Here is a 26,538-nt window from a genome sequence, read left to right as displayed (position 1 = left end):
GAACGGTCGCGGACGGGCACGGACGGGCGCAGACGGGCTTGCCTTTAGCGTGCCTTTGGCGCGCTGCCGGCGCGCCCGCTGCGCGCGCGCGCTGTCATGCGAGTTAAATTTCCCTGGCCTGCCAGCGACTAGAGCGCTGTCCGAGCCCCCACCCAAGATGTCAGCCAGAGAGACCTGCCTGGGTCCTCCTGTACCGCGAGAGAATGCGATGTGGCTCCGGACCCCAGCAGTAGCAGCGGAATAGTGGCGCGGTGAGTCTGGGGCAGTAGCAGGAAAATGACATAAATAAAAGTAATTACTGCAATGCAAGTGCAAACAAAGTATTTGGATAAAAACCTCCCGGCTTCCGCCTCAGGAGTTAGCTCTAGGATCTGCGTGCTCGCGCTGTCATGCGAGTTAAATATCCCTGGCCTGCCAGCGACTAGAGCGCTGTCCGAGCCCCCACCCAAGATGTCAGCCAGAGAGACCTGCCTGGGTCCTCCTGTACCGCGAGAGAACGCGATGTGGCTCCGGACCCCAGCAGTAGCAGCGGAATAGTGGCGCGGTGAGTCTGGGGCAGTAGCAGGAAAATGACATAAATAAAAGTAATTACTGCAATGCAAGTGCAAACAAAGTATTTGGATAAAAACCTCCCGGCTTCCGCCTCAGGAGTTAGCTCTAGGATCTGCAATTTATTGATTAGTTATTCTAGTGACTAAAAAAAAAAAAAAAAAAGGTAAGGAGAGCAGAGAGACAAATCTTTTCTTGAGCATGGCTTTTTTACAATTGTTTTTAGATTAATTTAATTAGGACTTACTCAGAATTCACAGTTGTTTCCCATAAAACGTTGTTTAAAAAATGTCCCTCAAAGGCAGTAGTCCTTGCGCACTTTGTTCTCACTGTGAAGTCCCCGCTTGCTGGCTTCTTCAAAAGCGGTGCAAACAGGAGGTTGTTGGCAGATAGCTTGCAAGTCTAGGTGAGCATGAGGAAGCTCGCAATGCTGAGGCCACCCAGCGTTGCAGTTTTTCACCTGTTGACCGGGTATAGCAATTAAAGAAAGGCTTCAGGAGTTTTAGAATCCACGAAATTTGGTGTCCATTTTGATGGGCTTCAGGAAATGTGTTTCCTTTACATGACCGGTGGCTCTGACACACTATTACAGGTCTTGATGGGTGTAACTATCAGGGTGTGACAGTTTGAGGTGCAAAATTAACGTTTGTAGGGAAGTGTTTGGTATAGTTATGTTAGGGTGTTATAAAAAAAGAAATATAAAAGAAATGGAAAATTGATCCTAGACAGGAGGAGGTGTCCACCATTTCAAGGGGGGTGGGTGAAGTATGAAATGCTGAGAGTATTACTTCACAAGGACGTACAGGAGTTGGTGGCAGGAGGAGAAAGATGGCGGACTGACGCCGCTTGGGAGAGCAGGCACACTGAGAGGCTCCCGTTCTCCAACACTCGGCGTTGTGAATACACATTCTAATTTGAATTAAGCCTAGGTATGGCAAAATGAGACAAAGAAGATAACGAGGAGAACCCAGGCGAAATATTCAGGAATAGCTGAGTAGATTTACTGGGATTCATCAAGGCGAAGTGAGGCGGATGCAGGCGGCAGTGCTGGGTGGCGGCTGCTCGTCTCTCGAATTTCCCGCTTGGTGGGCGTGCGCTCCTCGGTGGCCTACTTGTTGGATTTGCCTCGGAGGCATTTGCGGCTTCTGGTAACAGTTTGGGCTACGTTAGAGACACGGCCCCTCAAAGACAACGACCAGAGGCACTCGGGCAGCAGGTCGGCTGCCGGTGAATACTCCAGGTGCAACAGGCGTTAGACGGAATGACGAACCGGACGAGGCAGCACAGATTCAGCAAGGGGACTCCATTAAATCTCTACCGAAGCTCGGTAAGCCGCTGCTGTGTCTTTTGCATTCAGGGTAGGCGGCAGAGCTATTAACTGCAGGTGCCGCCGGTGAGCAGCTTACTGGGGATTTAGTAGCGGATATTATGTTGCAGGTGATTCCTGTGCAACAATGTAACCAGGAGAACATTTCTTTTAGCTCCAACATTCCCCGGCATAATCAAAAGATTTTCTCTGACGCATCGGAGGGGCTGGTTAATGCTGACCATGCACACAATACCAGCAAGGCTGATCACGCTGAGAATGGTGGAACATGTACAGCTGAGTCAACAGCCAAATTAGTAGCAGTGAATGCTTTGATTTCAGCGTCAACGGGGCCACTGAATGAGAGTAATTCTGGGGACGATGGGGCAATCAAGCTGCCACAGACTGATCTTAAGGAGCTTGGTAGTGCTGTTATCATGTGTAGGAGCAGTAGAAAAAGCTCAGTTACTGATGACTCTTCAGGTCTGATACAAGATCGGGGGGATTTACTGTTCTTCTAATATAATGTCTGTTCCAACTCCCCCCAACTTGAATTCTGATATTTTTGACAACTCACAACATGCATCCCGGGTATCGGCTGGTGGCAGCGAGTCACGTAAGAGCCAAACTACACCTGAGCCACAGGATCCCCAACAGGTTTCTGGTAAATCTGGCAAAATTCTGGAAAAGAGTGTTTCTCCAGTATTTAATCCTTCCGCTAAAAAGTAAAATACTAAAACAAAAATAACGAAAGGGGGAAAGAAAACTCATTCTGCAGCGGACCTACAGCAATGTTTAGCTTCATCTATATAGGCTAAATATGCTTTACCTGATAGTCCCCTGCGTCGCTGGGTTCAAGCGAAAGGAGGAGTTAAGACTATGATATCGAAACTATCAGGTGCTAGTCCAACTGATGATGGATGTGGTAATATGGGGGTGGCAGAAATGGGGACTGGCAGCTTGGAATTAGATCCAGTAACACCCTCTGGTCGATCACCCATTCTGTGCCCCTCCGGCCTGCCAATGAAATCTGGCTTTCCTCAAGGACTGCAACAGGCTGCAGCAGAATACCAATTGTGGAAGTTACAGGACCATGATGAGCCGACGCTTGCTTTGATCCTCCAAGCTCTAAAGGATCAGAGGTACAGGAGCACTATGCTCAGGCAAGGGCTGATAATTCTAGTATTCATCAGTCTTTGAAGGAAATGTCACTTAAGGTTGGGACATTGTCCAAAGATGTTCTGGAATTGCAGCAGAGGATTGCTTATACTGAAGAGACCACTACTAAAACGGCTAGTTCGCTCCAGCTACACGATGATCATATAACAGCTATGCAATCTAAGCTAGAAGATTTAGAGAATCGCCAGCGGCGGCATAACTTAAAGATGTTTGGAGTTCCAGAGGGGCAAGAGGGCTCGGATCTCAGAGCTTTTAAAGTCCAGCTTCTGCCGAAGGCTTTTCCAGATTTGGGGGACTGGGATTGGGACTGCCAGCTGCAAAGGGCTCATAGACTTCCACTAGTACAGTTGGAACAGGGTTCCTGTTATCTCAGGCCATTTTTGATCTTCTTTGGAAATGTTCTCCTTCGGCAAGCTGTTTCCTTGAAGGCTCGTCCTGGTTCTCCGGTGATAGTTGATTCTTTTTCTATTTTTGTTCGGTCAGATCTCTGTAAAGTGACAATGGCTACATGGTGGAAATTACGGCAATTGATCAACCCGTTGAAAGCCACTGGGGCGCAAGTATTTTTACAGGAGCCCGCACGTCTGAAGTTTTTGCGGGTGGGGGGGTCAATTGTATTCTTTTCATACAGAACCAGAAGTAAAAGCAGCTATTGGTAGATGGCAAACATGAGCCTCTGATTAAACTTGAGCTCCTCGTTCTTTTGATTTTTTTGTAAACAACAATGTTTAAATGGCTGGTTTGTAATGGGTGTGGGGTTGGCCCGGGAGCCATCGTGGGTGCACTGTTTCTAAGAAGCTGCCAATCCAGTGGCAGTTGTTGAAAGGGGATGATTCCTCCTTCAAGATACAGGGAGGGTGGTGTGGTCGCCAAGTGCGAAGGGGGGCTGTTTTGAGGGGCAGAAAAAAGTCAGCAAGGGGGTATAAAGGAAACTTGGAAGCAAAACTGTAAAAAGACTATATGACAATGAAATATGTCAAAGAATAGAGGGTTATTTAATGTGGGGTAGTATTAAAATGGAAGAGAAATTTCTCGGTCATGAATCGAATTAAGTGTCTTGCTTGGAATGTTGCAGGTCTTAGTAGTAGAATCAAGCGTCAACTCGTCTGTAAAGAGACGAAAATGTATAATCCACAATTAGCTTTGCTAACAGACTCCTCTTTCTTATAAAGATCGTAATCTTCTTAAACAGCTGGGGTAAAAATTGTAGTTTGTACAACGCAAGGGACATCAACCAGGGGAACGGCTATATTAAAGCATAAACTTTTTATCTGTACAATATATAAAACATTGGCTGACCAGAGGGGTAGATGGGCCATTGCACAGATAGAAATTAGGGGTAAGATATATGTCTTCTGTTCATTGTATGGGCCTAATACTGACGATCCTATGGTTATTGATGTTTTGAATATGGAAATGCTAAACTGGGAGGGGGAGAGGGTAGTTTTAATTGCGTCATGAAGTATAGTATAGATACTACTGGGCAAGGAGCTACCCACAGAATGCGGAAGATTTGTGCAGCAATTGTAGAACTGGGACTGCTTCAATCGATTAGAGATGAATGAAGATACTTAAAACCAACCGTCCAAGGGTATACATATTATTCGGCTCCAGATAGGTTGTATTCTAGAATAGATATGGCGTGGGTGTCGGACCATATAATGATGTCATCAGATATAGAAGTGTGCCCATGAGTTACCTTGGATCATAACCCTATATTATTATTGTTTAGTTTCGAATTCGAAGGTAAGACACCTAGATCTTTTGCTTTCCCCAGATATCTGCTCGCTGATGGTGATTATTTGGATAATATAAGGAAACAGCTTGATTTATTTCTTAAAGAGAATATGGGTACAGCTTATTTAACTACGGTCTGGGATACCATGAAGGCAGTTGTAAGAGGTATCACCGAGCAATTTGTATGGCAACAGAATAAAAACCATGATATATTAAGGAAGGATGCCATCCAAACAGTACGTAAAGCCGAAGAACTACATTCAGAGGCGGTCCTTCTTGGTGCTAGGGATCAAGAACAACTGCTCCTCTCTTTAATGGATGCTAGGTTAGCACTAAAGAAGACATTTAGGGAAAGAATTGCGGCTTGATACCATAAATCGTTCCATGCAATATGAATATGGAGAATACATAAGTAAGGTTTTGGCTTATAAAGTAGCAGAGGATGGAGTTAAAACTCAAATAAGAAACATAAAGGGAGTAAATGGTATTAGGTACTCTCATCCACAGGAGATTTGGGAACAATTCTTTGTTTTATAAGGCGTTATATACTCCAACTATAGATCCCGAAGGGGAGGATATTCGATGGTACCTTCAGGATAGAGGTTTTCCAACAGTGAGTGAAGAGGCATCTGCTCTATTGGAGAATGATATTACAAGGGAAGAAATAGATTTGGCAATATCATCTTTACCATCTGGAAAGGCAGCTGGAGAAGATTCAATACCCATGGAATTCTATAAACTCTTCAAGGACATTCTGATGCCATTATTTAGACTAGTTATGCAAAGTATAGGTGCTACTGGAAGGATACCAGAATCCTGGAATATGACACAAATTCTCTTCTTTAAAAAAAAAAAAAAAAAGGCAAGCCTCCCGATGAGTGCAGCTCTTATCGGCCAATCTCGCTTATTAATGTGGATGCCAAAATTTTTGCGAAGATCTTAGCCAACCGTCTTTGACCAGTTATGCCTGGGTTGGTATCCTCTCATCAACATGGTTTTATTCAAGGCAGGGACACAACAGTCCATGTGAATATGGCAGTGGGGGCTTTCGATATGGCAGAAAGGATGGCAATTCCTTTAGGTATGATCCTTCTAGACACCGAGAAGGCTTTTAAAAGAGTGGGATGGGATTTTTTGTGGGCTGTACTAGATATCTTTGGGGTTAAAGGTCAATTTAGACAGACGTTGGATACAAGCTTTGTATAATAAGCCCCAAGCTAAGTTAGCATACTCTGGCTCACAGTCAACAACTTTTCCGATTCTTTGTGGCACTAGGCAGCGGTGTCCCCTTTCCCCTTTATTATTTGCTTTGTATATTGAGCCATTTATTTATGCTCTGCGATGTGATTCTCAAATTATCCCATTTGTGTCGAGCGATACTTCGCTTAAGGCCATCGGTTACGCAGATGATATTGCGGTTTTTACAACTGAACCTGCTAAAGCTATTAAAATTGTTGAGGATGAAGCAGTTAAGTTTGGCTCTATTTCAGGGTATGAATTAAATGTTAAGCAGACACAAATACTAATCAAATTCAAACCGGGAGAACCAATCTATTGTGTTTGCTCGGAGGCTACTTATTCGGGGGTTAGACTATCTGTGCAGATCGATAGGATATTTTCTTTAAATTACGAATTTTTATTGAAAGACACAGTGAAATTTCTAAAGCAATGGCATAAACTCCCTATCGGTATTATCGGGCGTTCTGTTATCATAAAGATGAAAATTCTGCCAAAAGTTTTGTATCTATTTAGATCTATTCCTTTACAGGTTCCAATTTTTTTTTTTTTTAATTAGAGAGTTTTGTGGGTAGCTTCATTTGGGGCTATAGGATAGCCCGGAGAGCTAATGATTTGTTAAAGTTTCCATATTAACAGGGGGTTCTTGACTCTCCTGATTTAAAAAAATATTTCTGGGCTGCTTTTACCGAGCGTTTTCGCAGCCTGTTAAATCCTGAGTATAACATTTTTTCTCACTACTTTATACTGGGAAAGGATAGTAACATGTATTTATATAGGACCAATGACCCGAATTATTTCAAAAGAGTTAAGTTCAAGACTATAAGGGATAGTACATTTATATGGCGTGCTATATCTGCTAGATGTAATCTGTCATTTTATCATGATCAATTACCCTGATGGGGTTATCCGATATTCCCAGATATGTTTCAGGATGCTGCTAGCAAGCGTTCGGCTGGATATGGGATTACCTGTTTAGGAGATCTCTATGATCATAATGGCTTTGCTTCTTTTAAGAATTTACAGAGGCAGTATAAATTGCCCAAAGATATGTATTTAAAATATCTACAGATTAGGGACTATTTGGTGAGACATTTAAAGCTGACAACACCATCTAGCTCAGAAATTTGGGATTTTTGTACAGCGGGAAGACAAAATCTATGATAAGTTACATGTATAAATGTATTCAAAATCCTAAACAGAATGATTTTGAAAGATTGGCGACACGTTGGAGCGAGGCTCTGGGGATAGAGGTAACATCTAGTATCGAACAAGCATGAAGAACTATAGGGGAGTCAGTCCATTCTGTTAACCTGCAACTTCGTACTATTTCCTTGCTGTATTATACGCCTGATAAAATGTCTAAATGGTCTAGCTCTGGTTTGGATGGGGATCGGACAAAATGTCCTAGGTGTGATTTATATGCGGTCAAAATCACGCATATGTTTGTAACCTGTCCAGAATTGGATATATATTGGCAGAAGATTGGCCAAGTGCGTTCTCAGAGGTTGTGAATAGGGACACCACTGACGGTCACAGAAATTATGATGGGTCTTAAGATAGCGAATCATCAACTCATTCGGTTAGTATCAATACTGCTGGTCGATGCTAGATTGGCAATTGCTCGGGTATGGATTGCTCCAAAACCGCCTTCTATAAATGATTGGTGGTTATTGGTTAAGGAAATATATGAGATGGTAAAAGCCCTAGCCAATGCAAGGTCTGAAGAAATTAGATGCACTATGGGGGCTCCTATTTTAGGAATACTTGATTGTTTTTTCTTTGTATTGACAATTGCTATGTTTTTGATGATTTTCTGAACATGGTGTCTATCTTTGTTTGCTCTAAGTTATTTAGTTTTGTTTTGCTGTTGATTTTCTATTAGGTTTATGTAATATTCTGTTAGTTTGTACCCCACTTGTTCACAATGAAAAAATAAAAAAAAGACGTACAGGAGTTAAGGCATTGAAATGTGCCTTTGATAGAAAAAGAAAATTGGATGAGTAGTTAGGTGAAATGTTCTGGTTCCTGGATGAGGGAGAGAAGAGAGTAGACTACGTCAAAGGAAAACTCTAAAAAAACAAACAAAAAAAAAATTACAAACAAAAAATAAAAATCCTTTAGATGCGTGGGAAGTTGATCTTCGTAGCAGGGAGAGGAGGTCCTGTTTACCAGGAGGAAAAGGTGTCCCCCGCCGCATGAAAGAGGGTGTCTAAGCCGACACACAAGAGAGTCTGTCTTCAAATAGAGAGGAATTGGAAGGGACTTGTGAAGACCACCTGTTGCGAAGTATAACTCCATTTGAGATGTTAACCATATTTTAGAACTGTATGAAAAGTGGGCAGGAAATTCAAACCCTACATCAGTTATGTAATCCCAAATTTGTTGCGCCTAATCTCTTTTAGGAGTGTTTCAGATGTGTGTGCTTTGAATGTGGATAATAAGTCCCTTTCGCCAGGGGGATCATTGTTTGTGATTTCAAGCATATGAACAGGGCTGACTCTAGGGCGGTGCGACCGATGCCACCGCGCCAGGTGATGACTTCAGGGGGTGCTGTGTTTGCTGCAAGTTTATTTTGGTTTTAAAAGCACCTGGGTGCCATGTTTGCAAGTTTATTTTGGTTTTAAAAGCACCTGGGCGCTGTGTTTGCAAGTTTATTTGGGTTTTATAAACACCTGCTGCTGTGTTCCTTGCCTCCAGCAATTTCCAGACAACTATAAAAATGTCAAGCTAACTCCGGTGATTAATGTTCTTCCTGGAGAGAGATCAGAGTTTTGTCTAATTGAGGTTCTGACTGATCATAAACTAGTGCAGAGGGTTAATATGTCTGTGATCTGCATGGAACACGTTCTTTGCAGCAAAGTGCATATAATTGTAAATAGGCTGGTCACTGGGTTACTCCTTTCTAAGAGACATCCTTTTGTTGCTTGCAGTGTGTAAATTAAGATCCTAATATAGAACAGTGAATTATTAACTGTCATCAAAGAATTGCATGCACACTGCACAGTATAGATTAGAGCATAGATTAATGTTGCAAAAGGGGTTCATTTGGGTAGAAATCGATTCTTATTGTTCGAGAACCGCTAACCATGGTGTTACATTTTGAGTTCTGAATTTATGCTTCTCCAGAGCAAGCACTATTAAACCGTACTGCCGACCAGTATGGATGACATTTCACTCCTAAATCTTGTAGTCCTCTGTCTTATGTAACATTTCCTATACCCTGATTTACAGACGTAGGATTGTCTCTGTGTAATGTGTGTGTGATGCAACGTGCCTTGACATCCTACACTGGTATGATTGGTACTATGTAACTAATTAAATGCATCTGAAAAAGAGTGGTTATGGACACTTGAGGGGCACTGTTAAAACGTGGTGGTGAGGGAATTCGTGGTGGAGGTGGTCACCACCTCCACCATGGATGGAAATACACAAACCAACATTGTTGCACCGGGCACAACCAGCGCTAAAGCTGGCCCTGCATATGAAGCCTGAGTTTGTTTGTTTTTTCTCATCCAAGGTTTCAGACTGAGACAACATTTTGTGTGGTTAAATGTCTTCCAGTGAGAAGAGGGTTTGTGTGATTTGGGCGGGTGGCCCGATGTGATGTTCCATGGTGCTGTGAAACCAGCTGCTACAGCTAAATGTGTTCATTTGGTGATGTAAGAGCAAGGGTGGATTTGGAGAGGTTGGCGGCTCACTCTACTAGGGGGCGATGGTTTGTAAGTTATTTCTGGCAGGAGGATGTGTGAAGGATATCTTGAGAGCAGCAGACTGGTCGAAGGATGGTGTGTTCGTGAAGTTCTACTTAAAACCAGTTGAGGAGCTATGTTAAGCAGCTTTCAACATGCATTGAGATAGCCTCTGTCCTTACAGATCAAATGTAGGTTCTCCAAGCAGGGTGTTTGTTAGGAGATTCTGGATTTTAATAAATATATTGAGGGACTCTCCCGAGCCACCCTTTCTACGGTTTATTTATTTGAATGTGTTTTATTCTCTTGAATGATTTACAACAGGAAGGTTTTATTCTTTCTCTGTTAGCTTACCAGTAGTCAAAAAATAGAAAAAATATTAGCCTTCCAAGTGCGAGCATCTATGTCATTCATTCTCCTAACTGCCTACTTAAAGAAGTTAAATTCTTATTGTAGGTAAAGACAAATGAAGTTGTGATTGATTGGCAAGCGTCTCACATGGTGCCTTTTTTGCTCAATTAAACTTATTCAGAAAAGGGTGCCTGAAGGATGAGGAGATGTAATGAAATGTGACGTCTCTAGCCTTTGACTTTCTCTCCACCACCTTGCATGCAGTGTCCTCTGCCTGCTACTTTTGTGCTGTGCTCACAGCAGCCGTCTTGGACAGCCCACCCCAACTAAGCTGCCTTCCTCTAGGTTTAGTGGCTTTTTTTTTTTTTTTTTTTTTTTTTTGGGTTAAGGAAGGTGTGAAGTTATTGCCTCGTTAGCGAAGCTGATCAAAGTACACAATCTTTCGATTTCACCAACTTGCAAAGTTTGGTACTTCGCCTGGGGTGCATTTTTCAGGCTATTTAATTCTGATTTAAATTATTTCTGCTGGATTTTTTTTTTTGCAGAAACTTTGTTTTCTCTAGAAACGCTCTCCTGCTACAACTTTGCTTTGTGTATGTTTGGCTGCTTTATTCCCAACCACTGTAACCTTCACAAATTTCACATTTCTGACTTTTGAAAAAATATTGTTCTGAGTAGGTGGAATGTCCTACCTTCGCTCACACCTAGTTTTCTCGACGCATTGCTGCTCTTGGGAATGAGGCCTCTGTGCAGACTTGGTATTAGTTGGATGGTGCAAGTCTTATTGTCTGGACTGCCTGTTTCCCACATTCCGTTTGTGTTTACTTAAAAAAAAAAAATACAGCTGTGAGAACCAGTAGTCAGACCTTTGACCTTTTCCTGTGGTCTCATGTTTACTTCAAGGTAGTAAAGTTAAAACGACAGGCGTGCACTTGCAGTGCCCTCTGACCTTGCGTTTGTGGAGATTTTCAATCTCTCTGCAGGTCACCAGGTCATCGAAAGATCTATGTCTATGCGAGTCTTTAGCAGCCTTCACCTTCTCTGCTCGAGGGTGAACTTTGCCCTTGAGCGTTGTCTGAAATGTAATTTCACTGGCTGTAATAAAAAACTTGTCAGTGCATTAAGTGTGCACCAGTTTTTCCCATGTGCGCCCCCAATGGCTTCCACGCTAATACCCCTGTAGTCTCTTTTCCCCATTGTGTTTTTTTAGACCCACCAGTTAAGGCCGGGCATTGCTGGTCTTTTTGAAGGCTATCCACGCTATTGAGGGCATGAGGTTGGCATACCCCCCCCCCCCCGCACTTCCCCACCCCCTGCATCATACTAAGGCAACCAGTGGGGTAACCACGCAGCCCCCTGAACTGAATCAAAGGCCTTGGAGTTGATAGGGAGGTCTTATTCCATCTACTTTGTAACAGTTTTGACGAGACAACAAGGCTGATGACGCAATACTTGGCAAAAACATAAATACAAAAACTGAGTAACAAGCACCTTTTTACGGGACATTTGGCGAACATCTACAACGTGCATCCAAAGCATGTCCACAGATCAAAATAATTGCAATTCCGTTTCTTTTGTTCCGAAGCAAGGGGAGTTGTGTGTATGTATTTGAGTGTTTTATTAATTGTGCGAAAGTCAAATTGAGAAATGTATTTTGGAACTTTCACCAATTAGTCATTCTTTGCTCAAGCACCTTAACACTGCAAGTACAAATGGTCGTGCAAGGCCATTGTACACTGAACTGTAAGCATCCGGCTCACGGCTGTCCTGTGTACTCCATTCCATCCCAAAGATCTTGACCGATTTCCTTCAAAATGGAGAGATTGCTTTTCCTACCTTTTCCCCGCTGCCTCGCTCCTCCATCAATGAGCTTCTGCACAACAGTAACAAGTGGAATTTGTTTTTTTTAACAGACCACAAGACGTCTGTTTGTCATATCCTCCTTTTGTCAACTACAGTGGTCTGCAGGCTGTAAGTTGGCCTTCACAGTGTGATGGATTCCTTCCCGATTCGAACATGATGTAACTATGTAACCTGTAACTCGCTGATCCTCATGTAAAGCGCTCTGATACCTCCGGATCTAGCCAGCGCTATATAAAACTTTTCAAATAAATAAAACCTTATCTATGGTAGGTGAACTCAACGGTTCCCCTTTGCCCTGCCTCAAACCAACCAAACTAGATAATGCTCCATCATGTACAAAGCAAAAGACACACAATTGATGGACGGAATGCAGAACAAATCAAAACATTCACCCCCAGTCAAGAGATCTGGGTTAAATCCATCATTCTTTTGCTCACCATGCCACCCCAGTTTAGACCTGGCCATATGCAAATCAGTCTTGACCCTGTACCTCATGGGAACAGTCCAGCCCGAACTGCCAAGCCAGGCCCTCCTTGGACCGGAAACAAGCATCCTGGGGCCCGTTTCTGGCTAATCAGCCATCATCAGCCAGGCTAGCTTGAATCCAGTGGCAAGGTGAGCAAGGGACCCACATCTGGGCATACCCTGCCCACATAGGGCGAACAAAGCAAAACCAAAGGGGATGATGGATGGAGTGTTGAACATTGCAAGCACTCACCCCCAGTCAACTGATCTGGGTTTAATCCATCATCATTCTTTAGCTCACTCCGCCACCTCAGTTCAGACATGGCCATATGCAAATCAGTCTGACCCTGTGCCTCATGGGAACAGTCCAGCCCGAAATGTCAAGCCATGTCTTCCCTGGACCGGAAACAAGCATCCTGGGACCGGTTTCTGGCTAATCAGCAGTCATCAGCCAGGCCTAGGATGCTTGATTCCGGTCCAGGGAAGAAATGGCTTGGCAGTTTGGGCTGGACTGTTCCTATGAGCCACAGGGTCAATACTGATTTGCATATGGCCATGTCTGAACTGGGGTGGCGTGGTGAGCAAAATAACGATGGATTAAACCCAGATCTGTGACTGGGGGTGAATGTTTTGCCAATGTGCAACATTCCGTCCATCATCTTGTGTGTTTTGCCCATCATGTACAAAAGCAAAAAACATGCACTCAAAAGTGGAATATAAAATAAACTTTACCATGAGCCGCACCCAACCTTGAGCGACCCGTTACCAATGGTTTTCACCTCCAAATCAAGTGGTCAAACTGGAGGAGTTTTCAGAGCTCCAGACACAATTTAATTTTGCTGTTACTTCACTCCCTTCCTTCTAATACAAGACCTTTTTTGAGACCATTTGCTACAATCTATCTTCTTCTTTTGACCATTTTTTGGTGACACTGAGTCAGCTGCTTGTAGTGCCCTGACTATAGCAGTGACCTTAGAATCAAGTTAGAAGAGAGACCTGCTCATATCCTTAAGTAGAGAACGAGACATCTGAAAACCTGCTTTTAGACCCCTAGCATGAGTAATTTCAAGAAGTGACTGCATCCAGGGAGTCTTAGTTTGACTGGTACTATACTCCCTGCTGCAGCGCATGTAGGATAGCAAATGAATGTGCTTCAGCTGGACACTACAAAAAGAATACTCTCAGTTCTGGATTTTGCGCAGCCAGTTAGCCATTGCAATATCTTAAGAGTAACCGCATCGCCAAGAGGGAAAAACCTGCTTCGAGTCACTCCTTTCACGCACCCACGAGACACCTCCGATCAGCTGACCTCTCTCTGGCCACCATTCCACGCATCTACAAGACCAGAATGGGAGGCAAGTCTTTCTCCTACCTCGCAGCCAAGGCCTGGAACGACCTCCTCCTCCGGTAAACCCCCACACTGCCCCAGTTGAGGAAAGACCTCAAGACATGGCTCTTCGGATGACTACTTAGCGATTGTGCAAGCAGTTTTAACAAAGTCCTCCACCCGGCTGTGACCATGGCCAGTCTCCCACTAGTTGCTGCATTATTTATGAGATGGGCATGTTGAACATGACAAACACATCAGTTGCATTGTAATCCAGTCTACTGTTTGAGATGCACTTTGAATCATAAATGCATGGACTTAATTTTGTTTAGGCACAAATGTATATTTTGCAAGATATTTTAACCCAAAGTTTCACTTCTTCTATGTACTGAAGACAGTAGACCATTTACAAAACACCGAATGCAACTTTTTCCAAGATAGATGAGAAATGGACTATAAAAACAAGCATTGACAAAGCCAATAGGTCGTGCTTATGCAAGACCTATTGCCATTGTCAATTATTTTTTAGCTATGTTTTACAGCATTGTGCTGCATCATAGCCCTTTTTTAAAATGTTTTTACTCTAAAGCATATTGCACTGCAGCTGCGCTGCTGTACAACATTGCAAAGCCATATAGCTCTGCTTTTCTACTATTTGGCTTGTTGTACAGCTGTGCTGTTGTACAATATTTTTTTGCCCCAAGCGGGCTCCCTCTGGGACCCCACCAAAAGGCGTAGGGGTCAGGGTATGCCTACCCCGCCCTCTTATGTCTTTTATTTTTTTACATTTTTGTTAGAACTTGGGACTGAATCACGAGTCATAAGATGGCTGCAGCCACACCCTTGTTGATGTGGTGACAGTCAACCAGATCTCACCATTAGATCTGTCTGCTCTGTGGAGCCTCCCCAGCATGATATATACCCTTTTTGAGCCTTAATTCCTCAAAAACTACTGAACGAATTTACACCAAATCACAAGCCGCACTCCTTCCGACTCTAAATCTAGCTTTCTGCCAAATTTTGTGTAAATCCCTTCAGCTATTTGGGCTGTGTCTAAACGTCCTATGGAAAAATGAATGGGGAAATCACATTTTGGGAACTCCCCCAGCCCCGCCCTCCTGTTTTCGCTGCCTTCGCTTGATGGATCCCGACAAAACTTCCCAGGTAGGAGCTGAGGAGGAAGAAAATTGTTTGGGAAAGTTTCGGGAAGATTCATCAAGTGCAAATAGATAGATGTATTCAGATTCAGATACATGCTACAAAAATACGACATCATTTTGCATTGACTGTCTGATCTGATCACGCATCATGCGCTCCTCTTGTCCAATGCAGGGCAGTGCAGCAGGAGCTTGTGGAATATTTTGCTTGCCCAAAAAGGTTCAGTCGAAATGTAGTTTGTGGGCATAATGGAACCTATGTCAAGTCTATCTCATTAGTTTTCGTGTGGATAAGATCGGGAGTGAACATGAGGTGTTAATGATGAATATCTTTGTCATTTTTCCTAAGTGCTGCAGCAAAATGAGTCAGATGGGGTCCAAAATTAATTGTAGTACAATGTTAATGTAGGAAGAATGTGGCAAGAAGAGCCAGTATGTTTCCTAGCAGGTTTGAGCTCAAGCTGGAAGCATTCCAAGGCATCCATTGCTTGTTGTCATCCTGTCCCTCAGTATGTTGCTGCTTTTGCTGGGCCTGCCTTCCAGAAAATATCTATGCCAATTTCTCCATGGTTGGAGACCGCGTTAGTAGTTTTGAGAGAAACTCTATATGCACATAAGATCTGCATTCTTTGAGTTGCTCTACTAACTGTGACTCTGAGCCGGACTGACCGTAGCGGGCACCGGACGTTTTCCCAGTGGGCCGGAAGGGTGAGGGCCAGTTTTGTTACAGGCCGGTTTGGCAGCAGTGCTGCAATATCCCTCCCCTGTAACAAAAGCAGCTGCAGTGCTCCTCACTAGCACCCCCCCCCCCCCACCAATCCACCATCCCTGGGGACAGTCCAACTGAATTGCCAGGGGTGGTTTGTGTTCCCAGTGCGGCCTTTGGTCTGTCTACACCAGCAGTTTTCAAACATCTCTACCTGAGTCCATGCTAATGCTGCCCTTCTGTTTATTTTATTCTTGAAAAAAATGCAGAATTGAGAGAGGTGAACCTATGAACAGTAAATATATTTAACCTATATAGTAGCTTCTGGGCTCTAAATCCTCAAATTCCAGACAGCAGGACAGCTTATGCTTATCCCATGCTGCTTTTGCTTAGTTAGAATTACTCCTCTGGTCACTGCTTGTTACTCAGGACCAGCGAGACACTAGAGTACACAAGAGGCGTGGACCAGCATTAGTGAGAGGGGGGCACGTTCAACCGTGGCCTACATACACCTTTTGCATGATATTTGGTATCATCCACTCTGTGGTTCTGTTTCCTTTTCCCAATAATTGATTGTGTGGATATAGGATTATTTTAGTTGAACGTTATTAAGAACTGTATAAACATAACTCAACTGTCTAAATAAGTAGGAGCACACATGAACATCTATAAAGCTTTCATTGTTAGGTGATCTCGCACAAGGCTGATGAGGTGAATTTTAACATGCTTCATCTAATTGTGTGAATAAAGAATACTTAATACACACGCAGTACACAAGACTTAGAAGTGCCCTTGAGTGTGACCAGAACATCTTAAGAAACTAGAACTTTCCAGTCCCTTTGAGGCACAAAAGTCATTGAAATGGACTCCGGTGAACGGACTTTGGACCTCCATTTAAAGAATTGTCGAGGCCACAAACCACTGGGGCTCCATACCCACCAGTAACCCAGCTACCAGCCTGTTTGCCACCCAGTTGGCTTGGACTGTGCGCCAGTTTTTCTGACTACGCAGCAGGGGCACTTTGATGATGTCTTGCAAAATCATCCAGCATTGCAGTGAGCATCGCTACAGACTGCCTAGTAGTCTCCACAATTCCAAAAGTTGCAAAGTGGTGCGCTGCTCCTGCCGCGGGAATGGCTGACACAACGCTAGGGCGTTCCACTGGGGTCCCCCTCACTCCGGCGCAGCCTCTCTCCCTCCTTACGTGGAACGTGCGCGGCTTAGGCGATAAGATTAAGAGGGGTTTGGTCCTCCAGAGTCTCAAGAGATGCTCCCCTGCGGTGGTCCTGCTGCAGGAGACCCACCTAATGGGCACTGCTAGTAAGGCGATGGATAGATGGGGGTACAAGATGGTGATACACTCTGACTTCTCCTCTGGTTCCCGCGGGGTGGGTATACTGGTAAAGAAACAGTCCCCGTTAATCATAAAAGGCACTCGGGCAGACGGTTCGGGGAGGTTTGCGGCGCTGCATGCCCAATGGGAGGGACGCCCCCTGAATATTGTTTCGGTTTACATTCCTCCTGCCCTGCATGCTGTGACTCTTCCTGCGCTGAGCAGCTTCTTGCTTGATCTACCGGAGGGAGAGCTTATAGTGGGCGGCGACTTTAATGCGGTGGTGGACGGCCTGCTTGACCGCCACTCGGAGCGGGCTGGTGGAGGGGGAGCGTCTCGCCTCGGGAGTTTCTTCGAGGCACTCGGACTGGCAGATATATGGAGGCTTCACCACCCAACACAGCGCCACTACACATATTACTCGGGGGTACATAAAAGTTTGACCAGAATAGACTACTTCTTGGGTTCGCAGGGCAGTCTCCAGTATGTAGACAGCGTGGAAATCAGGCCCAGGGGCATATCGGATCACTCACCGCTACTTCTACAATACACGCGCTACCACCTGACCAGGCGCCGTGTCCCCCCCTTGCACCCGGGTTATCTCCAGGTTCCCGACATCTGCAAAACACTCGGGAAGGCTACTAGTCTCTATTTCCAAGAAAACTCCTCGTCGGTAGACTCTCCGGCTACCCTCTGGGAGGCGTACAAAGCGGTCCTGAGAGGACACGCGGTCGCCTCAATTGCGGCGCACCGGCGCGCGCGGCATCTTGAGCTACAGTCGCTGGAGGAGGATCTTGCCGCGGCAGAGGCACAACAGGCCGCACATCCATCGCCTGCAACCTCCCGGGGATTGCAGGTGGCGCAGGTGAAATATAAGGAGCACCTGGCGGACTGTACCAGGCGACGGCTAGAGGCCACGCGACACAGAATCTATGATGTCGGGGACAAGACAGGGAAGCTGTTGGCATGGTTAGATAGAAGGGAGGGTGGTTCCAGGTGGATTGCGCAGCTCATTTCGGGGGAGGGTCGGAGGGTAACTGACCCGCGCGATATAGTGAACACCCTGGCGGGCCACTTCGCTGCGGTCTACTCCTCCGCTTCTTCCATGTCAGAGGAGGAGGCGATGTCGTATGTTCGAGATCTGGACATGCCCAGGTTAGCCCCGGCCGCGATGACGGCCTTGGAGGCCGATCTGACGGTGGACGAAATACAGGCTGCGGTGGGAGCGCTTCAGTCGGGCAAGGCGGTGGGTCCCAACGGCATCCCGGTTGAGCTGTACAAGAGGTTGATAGGGACGCTGGCTCCTCACCTACTCGCTATGTTTACTGATAGTCTGCAGAGTGGCGAACTCCCTCCGGATCAGCGCACGGCAACTATTGTGGTCCTCCCGAAGCCTGGCAAGCCGGCGGAGGAGTGCACCTCCTACCGCCCCATCTCGCTCCTCAACGCAGAGGCCAAGATTCTGGCCAAGCTGCTGGCGGCTAGACTGACGCCGCACCTTGCCGACATTATACATCCGGACCAGTCTGGCTTTATGCCCGGCAGAAGTACGTCCCACAACCTGCGACGTCTGCACGGTGTGTTGGCCCGGACGGGTCAGGTGAGTGAGCCGGCGGTACTTCTGTCATTGGACGCGCAAATGGCGTTCGACATGGTCGAGTGGCCCTTCCTGTTCGCGGTCCTTCGCCATCTGGGATTCGGGCCCAAATTCTGCGCCTGGATTCGTCTCCTGTACACTAAGCCATTGGCTCATGTTGCGGCCAACGGGCATATGTCCGGCGATTTCCCCCTGTCGCGTGGCACGCGCCAAGGTTGCCCCCTGTCGCCCTTATTGTTTGCCCTTGTGCTGGAGCCGCTGGCGGCGTGGATACGCTGGGAACCCTCGATAAGGGGACTCCGATGGTCAGATGGATGGGAGGACAGGGTTTCTCTCTATGCAGATGACGTCCTATTGTACCTGGCCTCCCCACGGCGCTCCATCCTCACGCTACTCAATATATGCAGGGTCTTCGGCCAGGCGTCGGGGTACACGATAAATTGGTCTAAATCCGTCATGTACGTGCTGTGTGGCCCTCCGCCGCAACTACCGGCGGATTGCCCCCTCAGGGTGGCGGAGGGGTCGTTCAAGTATTTGGGTGTCCACATCACGGCGGACCCAGTGGTATTCTATCAGAAGAATCTTCAGCCCCCGTTGGACCGTCTTCGTCGGGACGTCCGTCACTGGGGGGCGCTGCCACTGACCCTACTGGGGAGGACGGCGCTCTTTAAGATGATGTCCCTGCCTCGCTTCATATACGTGCTCGAAAACACACCATATCCAGTGCCCCCGGCGTACTTCCGCTCAATCGCGGCGCAGGTGTCTAGTCTTCTGTGGCACAACCGACCGACGCGTATTGCACAGTCCAAACTTACCCGCGGCTGGTACGACGGGGGGATAGCACTGCCCGACATCCAACTTTACTACTGGGCGACGCAACTCAAGGTCATCAATTATTGGCTCCATGCCCCGCACTCGGATCCGGCATTTAAAGCGGATAGAGCCATATTGGGCACGAGAGGTATGTTGTCGCCCCTGTATGATGGGCGGCTCGGCCCGGAACTCATTGGTCCCTTGCGACAAACAGTGGCCGTGTGGCACGCGGCCCAGGCCCGGCTGGGATGGAGAGGAGTTTTGACCCAGCTCACCCCCTTGTGGGATGCGAAACGGCTCGGGAGACTTAGGCATAGTAGGGGCTTCGACAAGTGGGACGACATCGGGATCTCCACAGTGGGCGACATGTGGCACAAGGGTGCAGTGATCACCTTTGCGCGCCTACAACAACAATACGAGCTGGCGCCCACGGAATGGTTCCGGTACACACAAATTAAACACGCGCTGCTCGCCGCTTTGGGGCCTGGAGCCTCCGTTCCGGAAGCGTCACCACTGGAGGATAGGCTGCTCACAGATTATATGCCCCAGCGGGCAACATCATTCACGTACCGTAAGCTAATAAATAATCTCCCGGACCCTATGGGCACCCTGCGGGAGAGGTGGTCCACTGATGTCGGGGACTTTGATGACCCGGACTGGAGGGAGGCGCTGGCGTCCCCCCGGGAGGCAGGGATACCTTCCAGGCTTCGGTTGGTACAGCTCCGGATTCTGCATAGGTCCTACTACACCAGGTACACACTCCACAAAATAGGAAGAGCACCCCATCCATTCTGCCTGCGCGGCTGCGGGGAGGAGGGCACCTTCTACCACACCATCTGGGAGTGTCCAAAAATCCAAGAATACTGGAGGCGAGTGATGCGTACGCTGTCCCAGGCGGGGGGTGTGTCGCTTGCACCGGAACCCAGGCGCTGCCTACTAAATGTATGGGAGCCCAACGACCTGGGCAGGCAGGCTCAGTGTTGGGCCACAGTAGGCATCGTGCTAGCTAAGCGGAACATAGCGCAGAAGTGGGGGGTGGGAGAGGTGCCGCTGCTGTCTGTATGGGGGCGTGACATGGATAGGGCTATGATAGCCGAACGCTCAGTGTACATAGGGAGGGGTTGTCCCCAAAAATGGTCTAAAATATGGGGGGCATGGAACACATATCGGGGAGATATATGCGAGCCACCACCAACACTTGAAGATGAGACCCTTGATGCGGACTGAGGTGCAGGCCTTTATGGTAAACATTTGGGGTGTGACAGTTGGGGATGGGCGCCTGTGTGGGGGGATTGCCGGGAGGTGGGGGGCTGAACTGCTTCGGACTTTGTTATATGATGAACAACGATTGAATAATCGACAATTGCTGTACTGTACTGTGGTAAAAGAAAATAATAAAAATTGTTATAAAAAAAAAAAAAAGTTGCAAAGTGGGAGTGTAGTTTTTGTTAATGTTTTCACCCACTACCTCAATTACATTGATATTTTTCCCCGGGCAGGAAAAAATGGACATGGCATTCGAAGCCCCAACTTAAATATAGCCATGTTAGCCACCAAATCCTTTGGGTGACCCATCGTGATAGGGTTTACAGTAGCAGCGTCAGTGGTGGCTTCTCCTTCTGAAAAATGGAGGTTCATCTACCGCTAAAGGAAGCATGGCCTTCTATCATTTTTTTGGCAAACGTCTTATTACTGCCAAAATGTAAAGGAAACTCTTAAGTGTCAAAATGCATCCTCTCCCGGTTGTGATAGGTTTAGCCATATACCTGAGAAGTACATAGACTTTTCACCACTTCTTACTCCCCATCATTTCGGCGCCCGCTGATCTCTCACCACATTCTCTTCCATCTGCCATGAAGGAGGAGTGCAGCAAAAGGCAACGGGGAGGCATGGGGGACACCTTTTATATAGAGAAAAATAAAATTGTGGTTTAGAGGGCACCCTATAACATTGCAGCTCCAAATAAAACAAGAGAGGGGGGCGGTAGAAGCAAAAAACACCCCTTTAAATGATATCAGTTGGTGGTTGTCCTTCACCCCAAAAAAAACCCAGAGTTCCAAGGATGGGTGGCAACCTAATAGGTCAAGCATATGTGAGATCTATTGGCTTTGCCAGTGTTTTTAAGACCTATTGCACAGCAGCAAGAGCTGCTTTGCCACATGGTTTAAAGTAAAAAAAAAAAACTCTGACGTGACCATTTTGTCAACGACTACCTGTTCTCCAGCATTTGTGTTTTTTAACTCTGAGGTTACTCTGACCAGGACCTGCCTGGGCCTTGTATCCAGCCCACACTGTATCTCAATCTGCCTCAAACCTTACCCTTGTCCTGATCTAGTGCGACCAGTTGCCTGTGGTTGGCATTTTGGGTTCTCCTTTTTAGATTTTTGTTGTTTTGGTGTTATTTTGTACAGAATATTATTCTCTCTTTTTATAAATTGAAGTGTGATTTTCATAGTGTTGTGTGTTTGACTTTTTAACGGTTTTGATAATTCTAAATGTTTTACACATTTTCTTAAGTTAAGCTCTATACCATAGCTACTGAGTGTTGAGCTCATGTTTGCATTACTGAAACCTTTACTGGGCCTAACAAGAATAGTGACACTATTACCTGTGGTGGACTAACAGCCACCCAAACCAATAATCCACTTTCTTTCACTCCAACCACCACCTGATATATTGATCTACGGTGGCTGCAAAAGAGCTTTGGGCAGGTCAGTAACGGGTATGATCGTATTAATTAAGTGAACTTCAAGGTGATATGTCTGCAGGTGCTCTTCTGCTGTATTGCCTGCCAGGGGAAATAGAGAGCAGATAGAGAACCATTTGAAAACGGTTCTTTTTTTGCAAGGTACATGTAAGTGGGTTCCTGTAATTCAAAAGATAAGGTATTTCAAACTACAAGAGTGGTGACCAGATGAGAAACTAAAGGTTTTTGAAACTGGGTTTTGCTTTTCTGCTGAAAAACAAATATTTATATTGCTGGTAAATACTTATTTTTGCCTTGCAGATAATTTAGCTGGGTGTTGGACAGGCATTTGCAGATCACACATTTACATTTGCATTTCAATATGGCTTCAGCACTGAGGCGGTGTAGACTTCACCAAAGAGATGACTCTACTATATGGACAAGGCCAGCTGTAAGGCAAATGGCAACATCCTGAGCTTATCGCAGTTTCCTTGGATGTTCCTTGCCTGGCCCAATAAATAACCTAATCACTCATAGTAATGTATAGCTCTCTGGAGAGCCAAACATGTGATGGCATGGGGTAGTTCAGATCAATTGAATAATTTTTTGTACTGAAGATGGTTGGTCAAAGAGTGTTTTTGACACAAAGGTTCCCTTGGGTTCCATTGAAAGTGCTGCATGAAGAAAGCCTTGGTTGTGTTTCACATACCGAAATGCTTTAGTGTTGTTGTGAATAATGGATATCAAAGAAATGGGTTTTGTGGAAACCAAAGTTCTCCATACATTGTGTGTGGACTTCGTGGTCATCACAGTGCTTTCCCTGTGGGCTCGATATTTGGGTGTACATTTTATCTTGCGGGACCTTGAAAGCATATACATTTATATGCAACTGCAGCATCGATATATACCTAGTTGGTCCAGTAAAAATCATTTTCACCTCCAGAGTTTACCTTTTCCCCACACTAAGACCATTTGATTCTTCTGCACTAGGTGTGCAAGAGTGTGTTGCCTAAATATATACCGAGGCCTGTACGCGAGTTGTCTGGTTCTCTGTTTGTTCTGAGTGGATGAGTGAAGGTATACATTCTGGTCTGTGTAAATGGATATATGTTGGAGTGGTGCCCTGTTTGAGTGTTCCACAGACCACAGTGGTTGCTTGTCTCTGTGTGCAAGTACTATCGAAAAGCCAAACCTCTTGTCTTTTTTTATTGTGTGTGTTCTTCAGTTTGGGTGACCAGTGTCATCATGGGTACCATCTTTCCTGTCCTGGACTTTTTATATATGGGTCAATGCTAACAAGTTTGCTGGTCTTACTAGTTTAAGTAGAAGCCTACCAAGACTACAATACCCAGAATGCATTAGGTTGTCATTTTAAAGCCAGGGGTTGGAAACAGTCAGTGATGACATGAACCGAGGTGGGCACCACACTAGTTTCTCATGCTTTATCATGTGATTGACAGGTGGGGACACAGGACGTTATCTGGTGGCTCATGGATGGTAGCTGGAATTACAAACAGCAGACATTGTGGTGGTGTCACCCTTCATCCACATTCTCAAGGTTACACAAAAGTGCAGGGTCTGGCGCCAAGCAGCGTGCAAGTAAATCATTGATTGAAGCAGGAAGTTCCTACTCGTTGAAACTCTATTACATGCTTGAGGGACTCGAATAGAAGGCGAACGCAATGCATGAGATTGTAATCCAGCACAGAACTGATCTGCATATCTAATTCCGACCTTTGACCCTCGAATGGTGATTGCTAGACTTCTTGTTCAGGTTCTCATTTGCAAATAAAGTGCTGCTCCGTTCTTACAACACGACGTGTTGCTCTAATTTACCAGGCGGCTGCAACTCAAGTCGTGCCCTGGTTAGGTCAGGCCTAGAGATAGCTTAGATCTCTTAGCACCACATTTTAGATATTACATAAAAAATACATATATTCTTACTTAGAGGGACTTTGAGTCAGTCATTTACGTTTTGCTTCCATCCACCACAGTATGAAGCGTGGCCCAATGTGTTACTCCCCTTCAGCCAATGGTGGGCTTGCACTGTGCAAAACAGTGGTTTCACGATCACGTGTGCACATCCGCCTTAAAAGAAGTGCACTACCAAATACCAAGGCTGGTGGGCCAATGTTTTACTTTATCAATGCCTTTGCCTTCTATTCTTTGATTATTTTTCTTTTTTAAACGTTTTAAGTCACTCTGTGTTTAAATCCATTTCTTCATGTTACAGTAATTGACACTTATTTTCTTTGCAGCAGTAATTATCATATTTTCTTGTGAAGTGCATTAAAACTGAAAAGTGCTTCTATTCCTTTCCAAGTTTACTTGCCGGGTACAAAGCACCCATACTGTTCTATTAACATTTTAGATAATTTTTTGTTATTTCACATTTATTACAAACATGTATTTTATTTTTTAATTTTGGTATATTCCCAATGCATTAAAATGATTGCCTCAGCTTGCCAGGACAGACTAATTGGCTTTGAATTCTTTTATTGTTTTTGTAAATACCTCCTTGTGCTACTATTAGCCGCAAAACAATCCGACAAGAGGACCGACAAACATAGAATGAGCTGCAATATGTTGTATGTGTCGAAGCAAACTCTTATTTTCGATGCACTGTATACATAACCTGCAAGGCTGTAATATTATCATCAAGGGATCCTGGCAATATAAACCATGAGGCTGAACCCTGAAACAGCAACACAACCACAGTGGTGGCTGCTACTGAATAGAACGGGTGAGGAGGGGGGGGATTGGCGAATAAAATTAACTTACCTGCCGGCTGCCGCCTCTCCTCCGTCCTCTCCACGACGCACAGAGGCAGGAAGCACACAGGCTCCCAGACTCACCTAGCCAATCACAACACTGCTGTCACCAGCATGACCGCAGCTTCGTGATTGGTCTGAGCTGCCTGTTTCGCCGCTCAGACAGGGTCTGGGAGCCTAGGACAGTTCTCCACTCAGCTGTACAACACAGCCTGGTACTAAAAACCAAACTAGCGCAGTATGGAAAAATAAACATTGCGTTATCATTTTATTTTTCCTTTTTGCAAGTGGGGCGATGCTCCTCTGCCTTAGCGGAGGAACCGTCGCTGCAGAAACCTGTTGTACATTCCCCCCCCCCCCCCCCCCCCCCCCGATCATGTATTTTTATAGTACATCTTTACTCTGATGCAATTATCATAAAACCGTGTTTTCTTTCAAACGGGAACAAGTTTCTTGAAAACAATAAGTGAATTATTGGACTATATAGTCTGGTTGTCAGTGATAAAGTAAGAGAAGTGCATTTAAAAATGTCGCTAGGAATACAGAAAGTTTAGAGAAAACCGGCTTTCCTATGCTGGAGATTTTTGAAGGGGCAGGTAGCAGGGTAGAGCTACCAATGAGCCATGATTACAAATAGAATTTTTTACTTCCATGAATTGACTGCTGATTAAACAAAAGACTGTGGCTAAGCTCAGAGGCTTTCGAAGCTGCTCCTGTATTGTTCATGTAACAATAGTCCCTGATTTTAATGAGAAAGATCAGGTTTTGCTTAAGTGGTTAATTACACAGTGAGCAATGATTAAGCTTATGGAGTCGTTTTTTTGGGCATTGTTATCTAAATGCACTACCTTGCTTACAGACTAATTAGCTGGTGTAAAAGAATCAGGTGATTCTGTGCCTCCTAATCAAATAAGTCATTTTTACAGGTATTTGTCAAATAACACAGTCTCCCTGTGAAATGTGTTTTTATACCACTGAGTTTTGTGCAATAAACGAATCTGAACATGTTCTAAATATGGATACATAATCTGTAATAGAAAAATGGCCTTCATTTACCTTGGAAGGCCGAATGCCACCTTATAAAAATCATCCGACTCCAAGGTCATAATATAGGTAGAGGTGGGTGAAACTCGCGGGGTTTTATGTTGCAGGATTATGTAACTCTGCGAGCTTCTGTGAACGGGCAGAAATCGGCACGTCACGCTGCTCCCGCTGATTTTTAGTACCAGGAGCTTGTTCCACTCTGCAAAATCAGCACGAACAGCAAAACGCAGCACGCCAGAAGACGCTGGTTTTTTGCTGCCACTTGAGTAGATTTTTTACTGGAGTGGCAGGTTTCTCACTGCAAATGGTTGCGACCGCATGCATTGGGAAATCTCAATGGGTGCCCTCCTAATTCCTCAAAATCGAGCTAGGGGGTGCAATTTCTCACTCACGCTTGCCAACTTACCACTGGTAAGCTGCACGCAAGAAAAATCTCCGCCACTCAGTGGGTGGAGGAATTTGGCTGGAACTTCACATTACATGCATAACGCGGAATGAGCAAAACTCTGCCAACTCCATAGTTAAACAACGCATAAACAAATACTAGACTATACTTTTTGGATCTTTAGAAGTGATTCTGTGCCTCCTAATCAAATAAGTCATTTTTACAGGTATTTGTCAAATAACACAGTCTCCCTGTGAAATGTGTTTTTATACCACTGAGTTTTGTGCAATAAACGAATCTGAACATGTTCTAAATATGGATACATAATCTGTAATAGAAAA

General features: G+C 45.3%; 1 protein-coding gene across 2 annotated transcripts in view; it reads left to right on the top strand.

Moving 5' to 3' along the window:
* The window catches only part of ACER3 (alkaline ceramidase 3), a 252,810-nt gene that overhangs the window by 150,778 nt on the left and 75,494 nt on the right, over nucleotides 1-26,538 (top strand). The gene's annotated exons all lie outside the window — the stretch shown is intronic.

This window comes from Triturus cristatus, chromosome 8 (genome assembly GCF_964204655.1).
Source record: "Triturus cristatus chromosome 8, aTriCri1.1, whole genome shotgun sequence".
In the NCBI taxonomy this organism is placed as follows: Eukaryota; Metazoa; Chordata; class Amphibia; order Caudata; family Salamandridae; genus Triturus; species Triturus cristatus.
Note: the sequence above shows the minus strand (reverse complement) of the source record. Positions and strands in the feature narration are given on the sequence as shown.